This window comes from Ochotona curzoniae, unplaced genomic scaffold (assembly GCF_017591425.1).
Source record: "Ochotona curzoniae isolate NIBS_2020 unplaced genomic scaffold, NIBS_Ocur_1.0 contig_1302, whole genome shotgun sequence".
In the NCBI taxonomy this organism is placed as follows: Eukaryota; Metazoa; Chordata; class Mammalia; order Lagomorpha; family Ochotonidae; genus Ochotona; species Ochotona curzoniae.
Genome location: NW_024465035.1, coordinates 4,516,311 through 4,536,499, shown reverse-complemented (window position 1 = coordinate 4,536,499; position 20,189 = coordinate 4,516,311). Strand labels below are relative to the sequence as shown.

Here is a 20,189-nt window from a genome sequence, read left to right as displayed (position 1 = left end):
GCGTGTTACATAACAAGCATCAGTTATCATTTCTTTTGAACGACAGCCAAGGCAGGGATGGTGCCCTGCTTAACGAAGGCTTGGATGTAATTCATTTTCCTTTAAAGCAGAATGTAACTGAGAGCCCTTTGATGTTTCTGTGGACACCTGCTGCATAGCAACCTTCAACAATACCAGACAGAAGGCACAGATCTCCGTGTGGATGATCCCCGGCATGCGCACAAATGACCCGTGAGTGGCTCATTCCTTTGTCATTCTGACTCCAGAGACAAGGCCTGCCTTCCTCTCCATGGAGCTGGGTCACTTAGAGTTAGTAAGAGACACAGAAACATGCCCCATATCATTTACATAGATGTTGACAATCCGTAGGCCAAATGTCATGCAACATTTAAACCCATGGATTTTTAAAACTCTTTAGCATATACAATGCCATAATCAGCATGCATGGTTAAATGAAAAAAAAAAAAAGAGCTAATAGTAATTTTAGAAATCATGTGCTAGGCTGGGGTCTGTTTCGATTCTAACAGGCACAGGCGGAAGACTCGAATCCAGCGGCGACTGGTTTGGGAGGCAGCCCAGGAGGCGCGCATAGGAGGGGGATGTAAAACGGGAAAGGGGAACAGGCGGACAAGGGTTGCTTTCCCATCCGAGTCGCCGCTGCAGCAAAGCACATTTCATCCCTCTGGGGACAGCTGGGCCAAGCAGAGGCCCCATGGCCCCAAGGTCTCCCAGAAGAGACCGGCAGTCCGGGGCATGAAAAGCGACTTCCATCCGTCATTGTCTGAGCACTGCTCCCACGGGCTGTTCATCCTCCAACATTTCCAGGTTGCCATGAAAACCTTTGCTCAGCAAACTTCAGGAAGTGACAGGTGGATCAGGCCTGAGTGGACTACTGCGGAAAAGGCTCAAGGGGAGGTCAGCCGGGCAGTCGTAGGGTCACCTGTGTCTGAGTAACCCAGAACATGGAGCCTGAAGGTGAACAGTTGTAAGGGTTTTATCTCCAGAGAGGAGACAAAAGTTGCTGGCAGGGCATTTCCACACAGGCCATCACTTGGGAACAGGTGCAGCCCTAAACTCATAAGGCAGTCTCAGGAGGGCAGGTGGGCAGCTGCATCTCAAAGCAACCTGGTTCGCCAACAACTTAGCCTTTGGCCTCTGGCTCTCATTGGCAAAGGGCACCTCCCCTGGTGACTCAACTCCCAGCACATACATATTCTGCACGTGTGACATCAGATAGGCTTGCGGCCTCTTACATGTCAAAAGCAGGGAGGGGAGTGGCAAGAGGCATCCACTGCGGGCAGGAGGCAAAGGGACCCTTGGGAGCGTCCCGTGTGTAGCTGACAGAGTCCATCCCTGTATGGTTACTGTGGTGACTGTGTGTGTGTGTGTGCCATCAGCGATGCACTACCGGGGTTGAGGGATCTTTACAGGATGCAAGGAAGCATCTCACCAAATTCTAGGCCCTAAACACCTGACATGCCTCACCCCTTCCCTGGAATCCAGTGAAATTTCCAACGTGGGAAAAACTAAACTACAGGGGGCACCTGGATTTGAACCAGGGACCTCTTGATCTGCAGTCAAATGCTCTACCACTGAGCTATACCCCCACAACAATCATAAGCTCCACATAAATATTTATTCCGCTTTTTACAACCTACGTCACGTCTCATAAATCTTCTGTGTCTGAGATTTCCTCTTGGATTTAATTCACCTGCAGGTTGCTTCTGGCTATGTGACCTGCCGACATGCTTTCCTCCACCTAGCACCAACGCAGATGCTCAATCCTCGGTCTGACTTCCCGGCCTTTAAAAGCATGCCTCCAATGACCCAGAGGCGTCTCTCTCTGCACAGTGACACATGCTTTAAACATTAGGGGATAACCAACATCTACACAACTTGGCAGTTGTCACTGGGTGCCGACAAACGGACCCCAGAAGCTCATGTTCAACCCTGAAATGACAGGACAATGCCACACTTGTGCATGTAGTGTGGATGGTAAATGCTTCCATCAGACGCTCACATAGGACCAACTACCTCATTGTACAATCAAAAATAAGAAACAAAGGCAAAAAATAAAATCTCCCACCAAAAAACCTCCCTGGGTATCCTCAAGTTCAAACTTCACATTTGAACACGTGGGATTACTATACCCTACATTGCAAGCTGGGGGGTCCTTAACCTTGCCTATCTCCAGGTCTAGCAGCAAAGCCCAGGCCTTTGAGTGGCCTTTGAGTGGCTTCCCCATCCATGGGCTCTGTATCGAGTCTTCAGCACCTGACTTTCTCCAGGACACTGCAGACTTTGGGCACAGTCTCCACATTGCTGGATTTTTTCCTAGCCCCTAAGCATATTTAGAACCTTATTCTCAGGGATTCTTCCCCGAACGTTTAACACTAGGAGACATTTAACACACCCAAGAGCCTGTGCCATGAGTTCAAGTCCTCAACTGGCCCTTCCTGGTTTCCCAGGCACGAGCCAATTACTAAAGCGTCTCTGGCTCTCCATTTCCTAATGTAAAATAGGGATGCTGGTAGAGTCTTGTAAGATGTTGATGAGAGATGGAGAGAAGGATTGTAAACAACCTAGACAGGGCCGGCTGTACACCAGAATTCCCTATGATTCTGTGAGTCAGGAGCCGCTGAAGGCCATAGGAAGGCCCAACTGTGTTCATCTAAAGAAAAGAGAAACACACAGGGGGCACCTGGATTTGAACCAGGGACCTCTTGATCTGCAGTCAAATGCTCTACCCCTGAGCTATACCCCCATGCAGTGAGATGAGCTTGTTTTTATTGCATATCTATCTCTCCACGTTCTGGCCCAACAAACCTCCAATGACTCAGGGGAGCTATAATTAGATGGAAGCTGCCTGGAATGAGGGCATTACAAGCATAAAGGTTGATCATCAAAAGGGACAGAACCCCGGCAAAATAGCAGCAGACAGGCTCCAGGGTGGACTGTGTCCCCTCCTCACCCCCCAAAGGAAAATGTCTGGGCTGACATCCTCTTCCTCAGAGCCCTAACCCAGCGGTGCTGGTGCTGCAGAAAACGGTGCGGCAGACACGCACAGAGAGAGCAGAGACAGACAGTGCGGAAATGTCGGTTCCAGCTATAGAGCAGCCCTGCTGACACTTGACCTGGCAGCCGCCAGCACTCTGGGAAACACATCCACGCAGTGTTTAGATGGAGCAACCCTGGCAAAGTGCCGTCCATACCAGCAGCAGAGGGCACTGTGAGGGCAAAAGACAAAGAGAAACCAGGGGGAACATGACCTGCAACCTCCACCTCGCCATTCCCTTCCCGTTGAAAACAATGTTTTCCCTGCAAGTTAGCTGTCTAGGCAGAGTAGGGTGTGAGAAACAGGGAGTCATGGTCCAACTCCTGATCCCTGAACTCCAGGAAAGTAGCCTTGTTAGATTCCCAGTAGCCTAAGAAATACTAAGACACACTCGTGTGGCGATTTCACAGAAATTGGTTTCCGGTGTCAGAAGGCATACCAGAATTTTTTGTTGTGACCTTGCAAACTGTTGACTAGCCAAGGTCTCTTGAAACTAAAACTGTTCATGCTATTTGTTTCTGTAGATGAATAAATCGTAACTTTGCAACTAGACTACCTGGTAGGGTTGTATCAGCCATCGGAACTGAGGCCCCATGAACTTTGCAAAATGGCTTACTTCCACAAACATTCACGCATCCATTCATTCATTTGTGGATGAGTATCAAATGGTACCAGCAGCAGCCCCGATCACACGCTAGACTCTGTGTGTCTATGACCCAGACAAGGAATGTGCATAGTTCATACTCCATCTGACCCTCTGGCTCCAACAGCAGGAGCAGGCCCCTCACCTGCCCAACTGAGTCCCTGAATGATCAACCAGCCACGTCACTTCTCTAGGTGGCCAGACTTTAGCTCCCTTAAAGGACGGTTCCCAGGGATCACCCATAGATGGCGCCAGGTGGCTACCAAAATGAAACTAAAACCCTTTATGTAAATATAGAACAGAGAAAATACATAGGAAGCCCCAGTGTGCCCATCAACCCGTGTCAATGTTATCAACAAGTGGCCAGTCTTGTCTATATTCCACCCGCGGGACAGTTTTGAACCAAATCTCAGACATACCATCATGTCCTCTATAAATACGAAAGGTTAACAGTAAGGTGAATACCTTGACCGGGACGCAATTAAGTTTTTTAAATTTTTTGTTTTTCATCTATATTATTTTTTTTAATTTAATGATGCTACTAGGTTTATTTTAAGAAATTATTCATTTCATATGTTTAGCAAAATGACAGCAGCAAGAGGAAACTAGAATGTGTGGAAGAATTTTGAACTATCTGTGAAAGAGGAAGCACCAGCATAATTCTTCAGACATATTATTATTCGCAGATGCATATCAAAATTATTTATAGAGGGGTCAGTACCGTAACATAGCAGGTGAGACTGTCCATATGGGAACTGAGTGGAGTCGTCCCAGCTGCTCCACTTCCAACACAGCTCTCAGCCAACGCGCTTGGGAGAGCAGCAGAGGACGGTCTGAACACGTGGGCCCCCACACCCATGCGGGAGACATGGATGAAGCTCCTGACAGTTGGGAATGAACCAACAGATGGGAGATCCGTCTCTCTCTTCTGTCTCTGCCTCTTTGTAACTGTGCAAGTAAATAAATATTTTTAAAGTTGCTGATAGAATGATGAATATAATCTGAAAGGGAGGGAGAGAGAGAAATTGCTTGATCTTGTACCAGCTATTACATCCCTAAATGCCGATGGCAGCCGATGCTGAGCCAGGCCCAAGCCTGGAGCCAGGGGTCCACGCAGATCCCCCACATGCATGATAGTAACTCAAACACTTCCATCATCACCCCCTGCCTTGCAGGGTGGACATTAGCAGGAATCTGGATGGGAACTGAAGGAGTCAGAACATGAACTTGGCACTCCAATATGCGATGCAGGAGTCTCTAGTGGCATTTAGCCATTGCACAAATGCATCCACCCTCATAAACAGATGCTTAAGCTTTAAAGTACACTAAATAGAAAATGAGAAAAAATAAAGCGGCCTCCAACAGTAACCTCACAACTCAAAATTCCCAGTCTTTCTCAACCTTAGAGCTCACCTCTAGGGGCTGAAGTCACATGCTTGCCGAGTCCCAGGATGGCGTGACCGCAGCCATCTTGGGTAGAACTGCCATATCACCCTTTTGGAGACTCTGGGAATAACCATCCCAATCCCTAGGAGATGCACCAGTTCTTAACACAACCCAGAGCCTTCACTCCTGTGTCCTGGCACTCATCCCTGACCTTTCCAGCTGGCCCATGCAGCCCAGTGTGACTGTCCAGGGCCCCAGAGGCCCCAGAACATCCATGAGGGATGGCCAGGTCAGACTGTACTTCAGCTCTGAAGCAGAGGCGGACACCCTGGGATGAAGGCCAGGGAATTTGCATGCCTGCCCCTGGGGCTCCTCATTGTGCAGCAGGCACAGCAAACAGCGGCATCCAGGTGTGGCTTAGGAAAATTTATGCCTCTTGTGGTGACTCACCGGTTCCCTAGCAACACATCACCTGCACATTGCCCCACCCACCTCCAAGTAGGACTGGGCCTGGCAGGGGCTTTCCACCCTGGGTAGTTGGCCACCTCCCTTCTCAAGTACAAGGGCTTGAGCATCTACCCTGGAGCCATCCTGGTGGCTGTCCCCAAGACTGGGGGAACGACAGAAGAGAACTAACGTAGACCTGGCTGCTTCTGTCAGGTGTGACAGCGTACACAGTGGAAAATTAGGACCCTCGCAAAGAAAAGCTTGCAACAGAGGCGTGAGTACCACTGCAATCACCACCAGGGTGCTGAGAGACCCGGAAACCGGCTTGCAATTGCTTTGCGGTGTTTCTAAGAGCCATGGAATGGAGAAGGATTTCTTAACAACGCTCCTGTAAACAAAGTGGTTGCTTCTCCTTAGCTGCCAACATTCTTAGCCACAACTGGCACTTTTGCCGTTGACGCAAAGCTTGCATGACAGTTTGTTTGTGGAATACGTAGACACAGAGAGAGCCACCCACCTGCCACAAGGAGAGGAAGGATGGGAAGGCAGTCACCAGGTGTAAGGCGCCTCTTTCCAGAGGAAACCCTGGCCTTTCCCAAATCCCCTGAACCAAAGATCCCACCAGTAAGAAAACAAACAAAAAAAAGAAATGACAAGGCACAGAAGTTAACACATGATTACACAAGGAAAGAGGAACCTCCACGGTAAAGATAGTTTCCTTGGAATAAAGAAAATTAGAGAGGTCATGTCCATGTGTGTGAGTGCTCCTGGAACCCTCCATGCCACACCATGCCTCACCATGCCACACCATGCCTCACCAGGAAAGTAAAATGTCTCTCTCACGTGCTTCCAGTACAGGTGAGCCGGGAGCCCTCAGTGATCACACATGAAATATGACATAGGGAAAACACGCCTAGACTTCTGTTCCACCTGTTAAATCCCACATGTTTAAAGTGTTACAGAAGCAAAGACGAAACACAAAGAAAGCAGCTCGCCATCTTTGTTGGGTAGAAGTGTGTGTGTTTTGGATCCACCGAGTGTTGACTGGATATCTCCCCAACTTTTTGTTTTAAAATACACGACATGGTGAACTTGCCATCCTGCTCAGCTACAAACTCCAGTTACCGTGAAAGAAAATCATCTGATACAGATGGGATTCTGTCCCTTGCATATTCAGGTGTCAGGGTCTTCACCCTCCAGTCCTTACAATGTGATCCCACTAAGAATAGGGTCAGTACAGAACACTCAGATGTCACCAGGGTGATGTCCATCTTAAAAGGGGAGATCTGACTACTGAGATGTGCACAGAGGGCAGACAGTGAAGACACAGAGATGGGGCTCAGAACCAAGCAGAGGGGTCTGGGGCAGACGCTTGGCTCTTGCAGTCAGAGACCTGCTCCCTTCATGGGACACCCGCACTGAGTCCCTCCAAGGGTTAGCCTGGCATAGCCCTGGCTGTGCCTGTGGGCAACGGCGGACAGATCCAGCAGATGGGAGGTCTCTGCCTTTCAAATAAGTGAAGTAAATAAAGAAGTACATAATTTTAAGAAAATGAATGATTCTGCTAAAATATTCAAAATGGTTTTTCAAGATTTATTTCTTCGAAAGGCAGGTTATCAATAAAAGAGACAAAAAACAAAGATTTTCAATCTGCTGGTTCACTCTCCAAATGGCCACAACAGCTGGAGCTGCACTCATCCAAAGCCAGGGACCTGGTGTGTCTTCTAAGTCTCTCATGTGGGCACAAGGGCCCAAGGACTTGAGCCACCTTCTACTGTTGTTCCAAGCACATAAGAAGGGCGTTGGATCAGAAGTAGACCAGCCAAGACTTGAACTGGTGCCCAGAGAGGATATCAATCCTGAAGACAGAGGATTAACACCTACTCCACAGTGCTGGCAGCTCATAACATCTTGTAAGTTTACAAGAAATCAAGGATCATTCAGAGGTGGTGGCTGGGGGGAAGGGTCCAGGGGAAAGCCAGTAAAAAGAGTATTAGAATTTGCCGTTTCTTACTTTCAAGTCCTTTTCCTATCTAAGTTACTGATTTTATTTCCACAGACTCACAGACCACACAAAAAGAAGGCAAAAAGTCCACAGCTCACAACCCAGCCAGATGAAGAAGACTCTTCCACCTGCAGCTGAAAGCCCCCAGGGGATCCAGGGAGAGCCGAAAGGTGAGCACTCAGGTTAAACCACAAAAGTCACCCACATTTGAAGCACAGAAGAGAGGTCATCTCATACTGTTCTTTCTACAAAAATTAGCCCTCAAAAGTAGTGTATCCAATATCACAGAAATCACGGGAAAATTGTACCTTGAAACTTGATCATGAGTAGAGGAAAAATAATTCCCTTGGGGAATAGACATTCTTTTGAAATCATGGAATCAAGAAGATTTTGGAAGAACAACAAATAGATTGTCAAGTGCCTATCATGTGGACTGGCAGACGAGTGCTGGCTAGTTAACCTACAGAAAGAAAATTATTCCAGGTTAAAGCTGTGACTGTGGGCAGAGCTCCTGCCAAACCTGTGGCTTAGTAAAGAGAAACCAGAACATTGAAAATAAAGCAGAAACCCATTTTCTCTCTTTCCCTCCCTCTGCACCCTTGTCGCTATGTAAGTCCAACCAGGAGTCTTTTGGGAAGTAGCTGGGTTGAGACAGTCCTTATGGACAAGTGGGAGAAGGGTAACCCACGGAGTTGGGTGGGCGTGACGGAAGTCGTCAGTAAAGATTGGCTCATGGACTATACTCTATGGAAGCCTATATGTTTTTCCCTCTAAATACTGCTTGGTTATTTACTTGACAGTGAAAAAAGAAAAACAGAATTTTTTCAGTTAGTGGAAGATACACAGAGAAAGGGAGGAAAACCTTTCCATCTGCTGATTCACTTCCCAGCTGGACAAGTAGCCAGGGCTGGGCAGGCCAAAGCCAGGGGCTTCATCCCAGTCTCCCACACGGGCAACAGAAGCCCAACATGTGGCCCATCTTCCGCTGCTTTCCTCAGGCCATTAAACGGGATAGCGGCCAGGATGGCGACATCTCGGAGAGCGGTCTGCCTGCTCTGCTGTAATACTGGCCCCTCTAATGATGGTTTAAATGTATCTCAGACATTATAAAATGCAGTAACTCATTATTGGTATTCGCTAATTTTTAATTTTATCTATTTAAATGTCAGAATTAGAGGGACAGAGAGAAATCTTTTATCTGCTGCTTCACTCTGGCCACACTAGCTAGAGCTAGGCCAGGCCCAGAGGAGCTTCCTCTGGGTCTCCCACAGGGGCAGCAAGGACCCAAGCACTTGGGCCATCCTCTGCTGCTTTCCCAGGCCAAGGGAAGGGAGCTGGATCAGAAATGGAGCAGCCAAAATGCCAACTAGACCCAGAAGGGGTGTCAGCACTGCAAGTCACAACTTAACTTGTTACCTCACAATGCTGGCCACTATTACTGGATAATTTTAAGCTCATGTTAACATTTCCCCTTATAACCTGCGGATTATTCAGATTTTTTTTTAATTGTGATTGTTGTTGATGCTGAAAACCCAAAGGGCCCCACCCCTAAGCCAACCGTCACCTTGGGTCCAGAAAGAGCCCATTCTGTAACAGTGGCATCCTACTATTCCTGCTTCTAGAGGAGTCATGTCTTGCTGGGTTTTTTAATCTTGACATGTTTATATAGATACCACACCCAACCCTCTTAACCCTTCTTTTTGAGTATGTCATCTATTTCCTGGCTGGCAAAGCATTCAATGTTAGCAATTAATACTAACAGAATCAACTCAAAGAAAATAGATGCAAGACAAAATAAAGATGGGTAGAAATTATTTCACTATAAATTACACAGCCAAAACAGAGCACCCACAAAGACCAAAGTTGACATACTGTGGGTTTGATCGACCAGATGAAAAATAAGACTCTCCAATAGGGTTAAGACGAAGAAGGGCTTCCTAAATATGGAATTAACACTCCCAAGAGAAGAGTGCTGGCAACTATATGTCAACAGATCTGACAAGAGTTGAATAATTCAATTCCAGTGAAAATTCTCAGACAACACAGCTGTACAAGTGGATGCCCTGACACCATCCAGGCTGGAATCCTGAAATCACTTATTGAATAGTGAGGAATCCTGCGGACTCACTGTCAAACCATTAGTTGCTTGTTATCGTAGGGTTACCTACACCCCAGAAATCAGCGATCATCACTATTGAATCAATAATTAGCATTCTTGAATTTGAGTCATTGGTTAAACATTCACCAATGACAAAAACCTGACACTCCGAGCGTTCAGTTGGCACACTCTCTATCAAACAGGCATGAAACAAGTAAACCTGGTCTTAAATATTCCCTTTCAGATTAACAGATTCTTCCCATGAGTTTAGCACAACTTCAGTGACCAGTCTGGTAAAGTATGAATTAGAGAAACGGCAGGATAATCTCACTTGTTACTATGGAAGCAGAATTACAAAGCAGCAAGTTAGCAAAGGGAAGCCTCTGGTGTATAATTTTAAGCCTATGGCATGTATTAACAAGAGAAAGTGGGGTTTTTTTCCTTTCCCCCCAACCCACAGGAGAAAATCCTCTGCTATAATCTCTTACCTTAATACTGACGCCCTCATCTCATGATAAAAAGGAAAAGTCATGAATCTGAGTCATATCATGTTTAAAAAAAACAAAGAAAGGGAACTTCTAAAATATCAAATTAGGGGTTTCTTGGGGATGGCACTGTGGTATAGCAAGCTAATCTTTTGTTTGCCAAGCCAGCATGCCCTGTGGGTGCCGGTTTGTATCCCAGCTGCTCCGCTTTCGGTCCAGCTCCCCCCTTATGGACTAGGAAAGCAGCGGAGGATGGTTCAAGCCTCTGGGATCCTGCACCGACGTGGGAGGCTCAGAGGAACCTCTTGGCTCCTGGTTTTGGGTTCTGCTCAGCTCCAGCTGGTGCAGCCATCTGGGGAGTGAACCAGTAGATGGAAAATCTCTGTGTTTCCCCCTCTTTCTGTAAAATCTGCTTTCCAATAAAATAAATACATTTTTAAAAAGAAACTCCTAACATGTTGATCGTAGAAGGGGGTAACCTCATGGGCAGTCCCCTCCCCGTACCCCCGTGTCCCTCCACTGAGAAGAAGCCAGGAACAGGCCACACTGACAGCTTCCTACACAATCCCCCCGAGGGCCCTCAGTCACTTCCACACTTCTGTACAGTGTCCACAGGGGACTTCACACTTTACACAGCCCGGGAAAGAGACAACCTGCGTGAAATAACACGGCTTGTTGCAAAATACAGCGTGGGCGAAGGCAGCTGGCGCCATTCTCAGGGGCGTAATTTCAAGCCAGGATCTGTCTTAAAACAAACCTTGAGGCAGGGGAGACAACAATTTGCAAAGTTAAGAGCCAAGAGCTGGGAAAGCAGTTTCCCTTTTTCCTTCATAACAGGCTCAGGGTGAAGCCAGCACCAGGTCCACACTCAGTAGGGATCCCTGGACTCTCCCCAGGGCGTTCCAGCGTTCCAGCCACCAGCAGCCAGCACAGAGTCACTGGATCCTCAGCGGGGCACAGGGGACTGCTTTCAGACCCGCATGCCCCCCAGTGCTGCTCAGAATGCAGTCCAAGGGTTGCCACGGTCAGTTGGCTGCTACTGGTCATTATCAACAAAATTAAGCCTCTATCTGCAGCAATGGCATCCCATATGGACTCCAGTTTGAGTCTCAGGCTGCTCCACTGCTAATGCAACTCCCTGCTAATGCACCTGGGAAAACAGCAGGTGGTCCAAAGTACCTGGGCCTCCGACAACCACGTGCAAGACCCAAATAGAGCTCTAGAGCCTGGCTTCAGCCTAGCCTCACCTGGGCCACTGCCGTCATTTGGGAAGTGAACCAGTACATGAAAGAGCTCTCTCCCTGTTTCTTTTTGTCTCTCTGTAACTGTCTTTCAAATAAATAAATGAGCCAATATTTTTAAAAAGAAAACTAAAGAAGTGGAGGGTAGGTAAATAAATCCTGTCTAGCAACTGACATAGCCATTCTATGTCTGTTGAATCTAAAAAATCATGTTTTTTCATTGGAGCTTTTACTTGCGCGTCTTTTCTGTCTTGTTTTTCTACTAACGTATTCTTAAATGGATTGAAAATTGTAAAACAAAGCAAACAGAAAGGAAAGGAAAAGACGAAAGGGGGAAAGAAAAGAAAAGGAGAAGAAAAGAAGAGAAGCTAGTTCTTTAGTTATCAGGCTTTCAGAATTCTCGGTATGTTCAGGCCCCACCTTGCACCTACACCTATTACGTCAGCACCTTCCAGGCAGCCCAAGGCCGTGTGTGTGTAAATCCAGGTCGTTTCCACGGTGTAAACAAGTGGAAGGTTTGCTCTTTGAGTGTGTCTGCGAATCAGTGCATGGGCACACCCCTCTCCACCCAGCAGATCTCTTGAACCGTAATTCTCATTTCAACAGAGGATTTGTACCAACTTTGAGGAACAGTTTGCAGACACTGAGGTCTTTCTGCAGAGGCGGGTTGAGCCACCCTCTCACGAGCATTAATCTTGCCACAGGGTCTTTCTGCTCAGCTGTCTTTCCCACTTCTGTCCCAATGGCGTCTCCTAACCCAAATCTAGCCTCCAGCGACCAAGGTAAAGCCCAAACTCCTCAAGCTTAGGATGCTTGCCACCTGCCTCCCTCGTTCCCTACAAGCTACCTCCTTGTCGCTCCAGTCTCCCTCCCCTTCCCCAACACGCACATATCCCACATGCTCACGCATCCTGTAGCACACGCACGCACGCAGCGCACGCACGCACGCACGCACACTCCACATATCATTGTGCCTCAGCCAATTTCCCACCCTTTGCCTGGAACTCAGCCTTCCCTCAGGCCCTAGGGGACCCCAGTTGAGAGGAAACCATCCACAGATCTCCTTTCCCTGCTTCTAGATTCAGCCCCCGAATCCCCTATACCGCAACCGCCCCCAGCAAAGCCAGGCATTTCCTCCCGAAGCTCCCACAGCTCCTCCCGACGACTGAGTCACCCTTGTAAGTATAGCGTGGAGATTATCGCTTCCACAGCTGCTGGCTCAAGGATTTGAGCTCTTGAGGGTGGGGACCTTGGTCTCATGCTCACGGACTACCTCTGGTGTCTCACACCTGCTTTGCAGCAAAAGGAATCATGAACTTTCTCAAGGTCATTGGCCAGAGTTCTGACCAGGTCCCGCTCTCTCCCCACAACTTCATCACTGGCTCTTGACAAGCATGCCCTCACCCCACCCTAAGGATGCATCATCAATTAACCCCATGCAGGAAACATTGGGTCAGCGCTACCTTGAGAGCACCAAGATGAAGACAGGTGCTCTACAACCCTGGACCACCCACTGAAGAGTTTTAAAACAGTCACAATCCAAAGGGAACGTGGGGGGGTGGCATTTTTTACATTCCCAGCAAAGCTCAGAAGAGTCAAGAATTCCTACAGAATATTATACAACACAGCCCCAGGGCGATTCTCTAAATATAGACCATTCTCATTATTATATATTATTCATTGGGGTTATGATCTATAAATGCACCCTGGACTCTGAATTAGCAAATGCGCCACCATTACTCCTAGGAAAAATACAAGCTTGGGCTGCAGTGAGTCTCTGGGCACAGTTTCATCATTACTGCGGAGGGGGGAGTTGAGAGACTGCTGTTTAGATGAAAAGATTTGCTTCTGTTCTTGTGCTGAGAGCTTTCCCTTCCTTTTAAAACCCTGAGCATTTGCGGGGAGTGGAGGTGGACATCAAAGGTTCTGTTTTATCTATTAAGATGGTTAGCATGCCTTTATTGAAGTGGAGAACTGACTGCACTGGGAGGTTTTGTAATGTCAATCCATCGTGCTCCTATTAGAGGGTACACACATGACCTAATCTGCTTTGCTTTCTGCTTAGTCACTTTGCTGATACAGTGATGCTTTTACTTTTTTCCTGGTCACCTTTATCGTCTTGGACTTCAAAGTCATGCTCAATTCATTGCATGAGTCTCTCTTTAGCTGAGAGAGCTTATTGAAGAACACAAGTAATTGTTGCATGTGTCTTTGATAGAACCTGCTGAGTAAATACACGGAGTCCTGGCCACAGGTGTTAGGCAATTCAAATGTTTTTCTACTCTGCACTTGTCCACAGATGGCTATGAAAGCTCTAGGAAGACTGACTTGGGAAGACCAATAGATGTTACTAAGTAACAATTTCCAAAAGTGTGGAGTGGAGAAGGTTGACAGGCACAGAGCTGCACACTGCCATCCAGAAGAGGGATGCCAATCACGTTCGTGGCCACTGGGCGCTGCTGATGTGTCAAGTGAAAATACTTTGGTTGGAAGATTGCAAAGCAAGAATGCCTAGCTGGGGTGGCAACAATGATTGTTTATAAACTCAATAGGGAAGTGTTGCAATAGCTCATTAATGTCTTTGATTGCACTGGCCCTTCCTGATGCCAAGATAATACCAGGAGGATGGGGGAAGCCTGAACTTCTCCCATTACTCTTTATTTCTTTTAATCTGTTTTACCCACTTGATTGGAAATTCTGCTATCCCACCCTAAACAGATTTAATCATTTCCTAAGAAAGAGGGAAGGTCTTGACACCGAATCCATTTCAATCACAATCTACAGACTGTGGAAGGTGTTTCAAGCAGTGCCACCCCAAGTCCTGATAGAGGAGACCACAGCCTGCTCTACAAGAAACCCTGGCAAAACGTGATTCTCCTTACGCACAGGGAAGTGGGGGCTGAGCTGCAGGGTAGCCCTTCTCAAGGTCAGGGAGAGCCAGATGTGGGAAGTCAGCAACTGCCGGACCCAGTGTACCGCACCACAGGGTCAGAGCTGGACTGGCCTAGTGCGTCACAAAATGTCAGCTGAGTGAGGGTCGCCCAGGAGTTTCAGGGTCTTGACTCAGCAGTTCTGAAACACTGCATTTCTCACAGGCCCCTAAGGACTGCTGCTGCTGTCCCAATAGCCACATTATGCCTGCAGCCAGGGTCACTCAAGCTGAGGGTACAGAACCAGAGACAGCCTGGGAATGTGTAGACTGCTGTCCACTCCAAATGCAAAATTTCAGGCTCAGTTGCTCTATGTCAGGACCTAACAATTTGCATCTTTGACAAGTTTCCAAGTGACAATACGAGGCGTCGGGATAAGCTGTGAGGTTGCTCGTCCAGGCAAGCGGATCAGACTCATCATCTCGCAGCCTCTAGCACATCTTTGGACATAAGCGCCTTTCCTCATGCTGGCAAGAAACCTAGATAAAAAAATAAATAAAAGGCTTTAATGATGGGGATCCGAGCGCTAGGAATAGCTCTCTATTCATTTGCCATAATAACAATAAAGGAAATTAACAATCCAGATTTATAGCAATTAAATGATGCAGTACACCATGATAGCACCTTCCACCCTTCTAAGTGCTTTTGGCCTCGCATGGCACAAAGATGGCCAGTTTGTGTCCTCTCCTTTTCTTCTTCGATCTGTAAGCCAGTAGGAAGACTTGAGCAGCCTTCTGGGAGAGTCTGTTAACTTCCAGTTCACGAGGTAGAATCCCCACCTAGGGCAGGCAGCACTGGGTGCTAGGAGTCGCGGGGACCCGAGTGCTGTTGCGGGCTCCGCAGCTGACTCTGTAACCATGGGAAAGCTCCTTAACCTCTCTGGATCTTCTTCCTCATTCATTTCACAAGGACCCCATCCGTTGGGGTCGTGAGGAAGAGTCAATGGCTCATCCATACAGTGCCTGGCATGTCAAGGACACTTCATATTTCTTTTAACCTTTTAAAGTAACTGCAGTAAAAATCAAATGGAAAACAACCCTTCGACACAATATCCTCACCTACCAGGGGGGCGCTACTAGCAGACAACATGTTTTGTTTTGTTTTGTTTTGTTTTGTTTTACCACTTCTAAGAAGCTACTCGCCCAGCAGAAAGGAGAGCTCTGACACCTGCTGTGTCACTCAGCTGATTCACCACCCAGTGCAGACTCAGACTCTGGACAGCTCCACTTGTACAAGAAAGCAGGGATCCACTTCCACCACCCTTTTTTTAAATTTTTTTTTTCAATTTGATTTTGCACATTGCTTACATAGTTGAGAGGGACGCATGCCTGTATGGACCTCTGATCAGGACGGAGAAGGCTGAAATGTGGAGGGAGGTGGGTAAAATATGTTCCAGATCTTTTTCTTTTTATTTCCCCCCGTGTCCATGGGAGGAGGGGAAAAGGGACCCACTCTAGGCTATCAATCAATACCAGCACCCCAAGGATGGAGGCAGTCATCTGATGTCACCTCGGGAACCCCAAGGTGAGAAAGAATGTCCCGAGGGCGCTGCTTGAATGGTCTTGAAAGTTTTGAGACATTGTCAGCTTTGTTGCACCAGATTGAGAAAATCTTTCTAAGGTCTGTTGGCTGACCAGGTCCACCCCAGTATACCCATGACCCAGACGTTCATTGCAAGGTGTGGGCAGGAGAGCTGTCCAACCTGTTCTGCTTTCTTCCTTTGGGCGAGGTACTTGACGTCCTCTGCTGGCTCAGATGAGCCGGATGACAAGTCTTTAATCTGCATCTGGGTATGTTCTGCACTGCACAGCATCAGCAAATGAAGAGGCCCAGTCCTGACACCGTGCTCCATGAACAGACCACACATCTTGTGATTTTCTCTGAGGCTGGGGTAGAATCTGGTATTCTGGTTGGGGGTTCCCCTACAAAACCTCACTTGGGGAGTCCTCAGAATGACTCCTGTGTGCACCAGCTAGTGCAGGGTGAGAGTCAGTCCCACCCCCACACCAGCCAGCACACACACTGTTTCCACCACTCCTGTAGGGTCACTCCACCCAGCTCACCATGAGTGAACCCTGTGTACAGCTGGCACGATCGAGGGAAACTGGATAAGGAAGATCAGAGCCTCTCCTCTCTCTTGGGATCCTCGTCCCAGCTCAGCGACTCAGTCTCGCACTCACTGCCTTAATCGGGTGTCTGCCTTGCGGTCTCCTGATGTCTTCACCTGGAGCACCTCCCGTTCCTTACCCAGTTCCTTCATGAAACCTAGTATTCTCTGAGACAAACTCACTGTGACTTCTGTTTTTTCGAGCTATGTCTGCTTCTTCTGCTCTCACACACGCTGCCTTGCTTTGTCATGATTATCATTATCTTAATTTACTGCCATATACCTGGCATTTAAAACCGGTCTGGGCACATCACAGGTGCTCAAGACACTTTTTTCTTTAGTTGAATGTCAAAAGGTCTGTCTTCTAGGATTGCAAGATGTATTATTTATATAATTTTTGAGTCAGGCACCCTCAAACACCGTCGTTACCATCCCCACTCTGAGCGGAAGCTAAGCATTCACTCCTCGGACTCCCCGAGATGCACACAGCTCGCCTGTGCTGGGGTGGCAATCAAGCTTGCACGTGTGCTGGGTCCCAGTGCCCCACCCCGCCCCAGAGAGCAGAGCGTGGACAAGCGATCAGATCAAAGGGCCCAGAGATCACGTCCAAACCCCTGGCGTCACCCGTCGCCAGGAAAGCTGTGTCATACAAGTTTGCAAGTTGAGAACTTGAACTTTTAGGAAGCCTGTTTCTCAGCCTCTCGCTGGCGCTTCAGGAGGGCATGGAGGCATAACGTAAGCCATAGTGCCAGAAGTAAGCCCGTTCTGACCTTGATTCATTTATTTTTATTGGGAAGGCAGATCAGATTCACAGGGAGAAGGAGAGAGAAAGATCTTCCATCCACTGGTTCACTCCCCACACTGCTGCCACAGCCAGAGCTGGGCCAGTCTAAAGCCATGGGACAGCAGCTTCTTCCAGGTCACCCACATGGGTTCAGGGGGCCCAAGGACTTACGTCATCCCCTGCTGCTTCCCCAGACCATAAACAGGGAGTAGGACTGGAAATGGAACAGCCAGGACGCAATCCAGCATCTCTACAGGATGTTGGTGCTGGAGACACAGGCTTAGTCTACTCCGTTACAGTGCCAGCCTCAGAAATTATTTATTCAGTAGACTGACCCAGAAAAAAGCTCTGAGCTGGGTTAAATACAGTTGATTTGCCATGAGGAGTGAAGAGTTAGAATTGAGCAAAACTTTGTCCCAGTGAGACCTCTAAGAAAGGTGGAACAACAGTCATCTGATGACAATAGTGGTACCGTGGACCTAAAGATGTAATTTTTGTAGCATATATAACATGGAACTAAGTATAATAGCCAGTTATTTCTTGTAGAACTTCTTTAGGCCGAGGTATTTTTTAACACATGTAAAAGGCATTTTTTTTTTTTTTTTTTAGCAAATGGTAATTCTTTTTCTTTCTTTATTTTCACTTTTTTGGAAAGGAGCAGGGACCCCATGTATGGGCTGGCTCCCCAGATGCCAAATTAGGGAACTGGGAAGTTCAGTGCGGGTCTCCCAAATGGGGGGAGGAGGGCTGCGGGTGATCCAGTCATTGGCTGCTGGCTCCCAAAGGCTCCCTACTCCCTCACCTCCCACAGATCCTTTTTCCCTATAACTATTCACGCATTGTCATGGATCAAAGACACCTCATGACCTGAAGAATTAGTTCCCCACCCCTTAGACTCATGCTGTCTGACACTGCTCGGAGCAACACCACCTTTAACAACAGGCTTAGTAGAAGAACCCCACCTTTAGCTGGGCATGCCCGTGTGAAGGCAAGATTGCATCCAAGTGCTGGCTGATGCAGAGCTCAGAAAGCCTGGCTCCTGTGCCCAGCGCGGACAACTCCCGAAGGCCAGCCCACCTTCGGAGCTCCGAGCAGGGTCTTCTGAGGCCTCACAGCTCAACTTCTCCTTTGGCTTCTTTCTCTTCCCGCTCCCGGTCCTGACCCTGAGCACACTGCCTAACCAACTACCTACCCGGCCATCTCCAGCTCAGACCCCCAAAACCCATCCTGGTCCTCGTAAGGAACTTTTTAACACTGCATTCGTTAGCAGCAGAACATAGACATGTAAAGAAAGAACTGCAAAGGAACACAGGAGGTTCAGCAGGTGAGGAGCCGTCATCACGCAAGACGACAACCACCCTCCATCCTCACATGCAAAGGTCTCACAGGTTCAAAGTTCTGGAGGCCACAGACAATTCTAAAATGGGTTTCATCTGAGTTGAGCATCTTTTGGACTCAATTTCCTGGTGTTCAAGCTTTTTTCCCCATTTAAGATGTATTTATTTATCAGAAAAGAAGAATTACAGAGAGAAGAAGGGAAAGAGATCTTCCATCCACTGGTTTGCTCCTTAAATGGTAACAATGACTGGAGCTGAGCCAGGCTGAAGCCAGGAGCCTGGGACTCCATTCAGGTCTCCAGTGGGCTGCAAGCATCTAAGAACTTGAGCCATCTTCTTCTGCCTTCCCTAGTGCATTGGCAGGGAGCTGGATCAGAAACGGCCGAGCCAGGACTCAAATGGAAGTGGTGCTCCAAACTGGGCTACCTGTCAGGCACGTAGTGATTTAACCCGCTGTGTCACCACGCCAGCTCCCAGTGTTCAGGCTTTTCAGACTTTGCATTTTGGGGCTTGAATCCTTCTCCTCCCTTCTATAACGTGATGATCAAGCAAAGCTTAGGATAATAACTGAGCTAGGAGAAAAACTTGTCCACTGAATTAAAATCAAATTATATTTGGGTAGAGACATGTTCAATTCAAGCAGCCTTTCTGTGGTTTTCCCTCAAGAGAATGGTTGCTGGTGGCAGTGGTGTCACTTAGAGACCCAAAGGAGTCCAGGAGAGGCTCTACAGAGTGTAGAGTCCAGGCCAGAAAGAGAGTTAAAACCACCCAGCACAGCCTGGCAAAGGTAGGATAGAAAACCAGTGTCAAAGTCAGATGGGTCTAAAGATAAAGCTAAAATAGCTCCAAGCCCACAGGTTAAACAAGGCAGGAGAGAGGAGAAGAAGGAGGCAGGCTGAAACGACAGAAAATGAGGACAGTGAGCAGAACCAGGTACAGCACAGGAACGTGCTGAAGAGCCACGCTCATGAGATGCATGAAGGAGCGTCCTTCCACAGGTCACCTGTATGCTCAGCAGGAGTTAGTCTGGCAACTTCATCTCTATGCTGGACCAGGCAACTCCTTGCAACCCTCTCCTCCAAGCCTCACCTATTACAAATGACCATAGGTATTTGCAGGTGGAGGATGGAATGACAACAAGAAGGTCACGGGTCTCTTCCATGTCTAATCCCAACCGCACTGCTCTCAGAGCCTGGCTCACACTTCCCCATACCGACGGCGGCTCTGGCTCCCCCACACAGCACATCGCACGCCTGATGACTACAGAGCTGCACTGCCTTCCTTTTTCCTGGGAAGTGCAACATGCCAGAGAACGGGTTATGCAAACACCGTAGCTCTGCTGCTGGGAAGAGAGCATCCCAGGCCGCTCTGCCTCTGGTTTTCAGAATCTTCATCAGCACTGTGTTGGCCTCTGGTGGGACTGGTGGAATGGGCAACAGAGGAAAGCTGAGAGTCCCATCTCCGGGGTGACTCACCCGGAAGGTAAACTGACAGTCAGCGTTGATGACTGCTACGATAGAGTCGTCTGTGTATTTGTTTGTTCTTTTACTGTGTCATCTTCAGAAAGTGACTTCTAATTGTGAGATGCCAGCACTGATCTCCAAAGGTGTTAAGGAGTAACTCAAAATACTCAGAATCAACTCGCTCTTGGTTTTCATCATGTTAGAAAAG

The 20,189-nt window shown here is 48.0% G+C and overlaps 2 non-coding genes across 2 annotated transcripts; both read right to left on the bottom strand.

Annotated features, from left to right (window-relative positions):
* Window positions 1-1,535: 1,535 nt before the first annotated feature.
* TRNAC-GCA lies at window positions 1,536-1,607 on the bottom strand. The gene has a single exon. It is a non-coding gene; the product is annotated as a tRNA-Cys (tRNA).
* A 1,085-nt stretch (window positions 1,608-2,692) lies between these two features.
* On the bottom strand, window positions 2,693-2,764 carry TRNAC-GCA. The gene has a single exon. It is a non-coding gene; the product is annotated as a tRNA-Cys (tRNA).
* Between the last annotated feature and the right edge of the window lie 17,425 nt (window positions 2,765-20,189).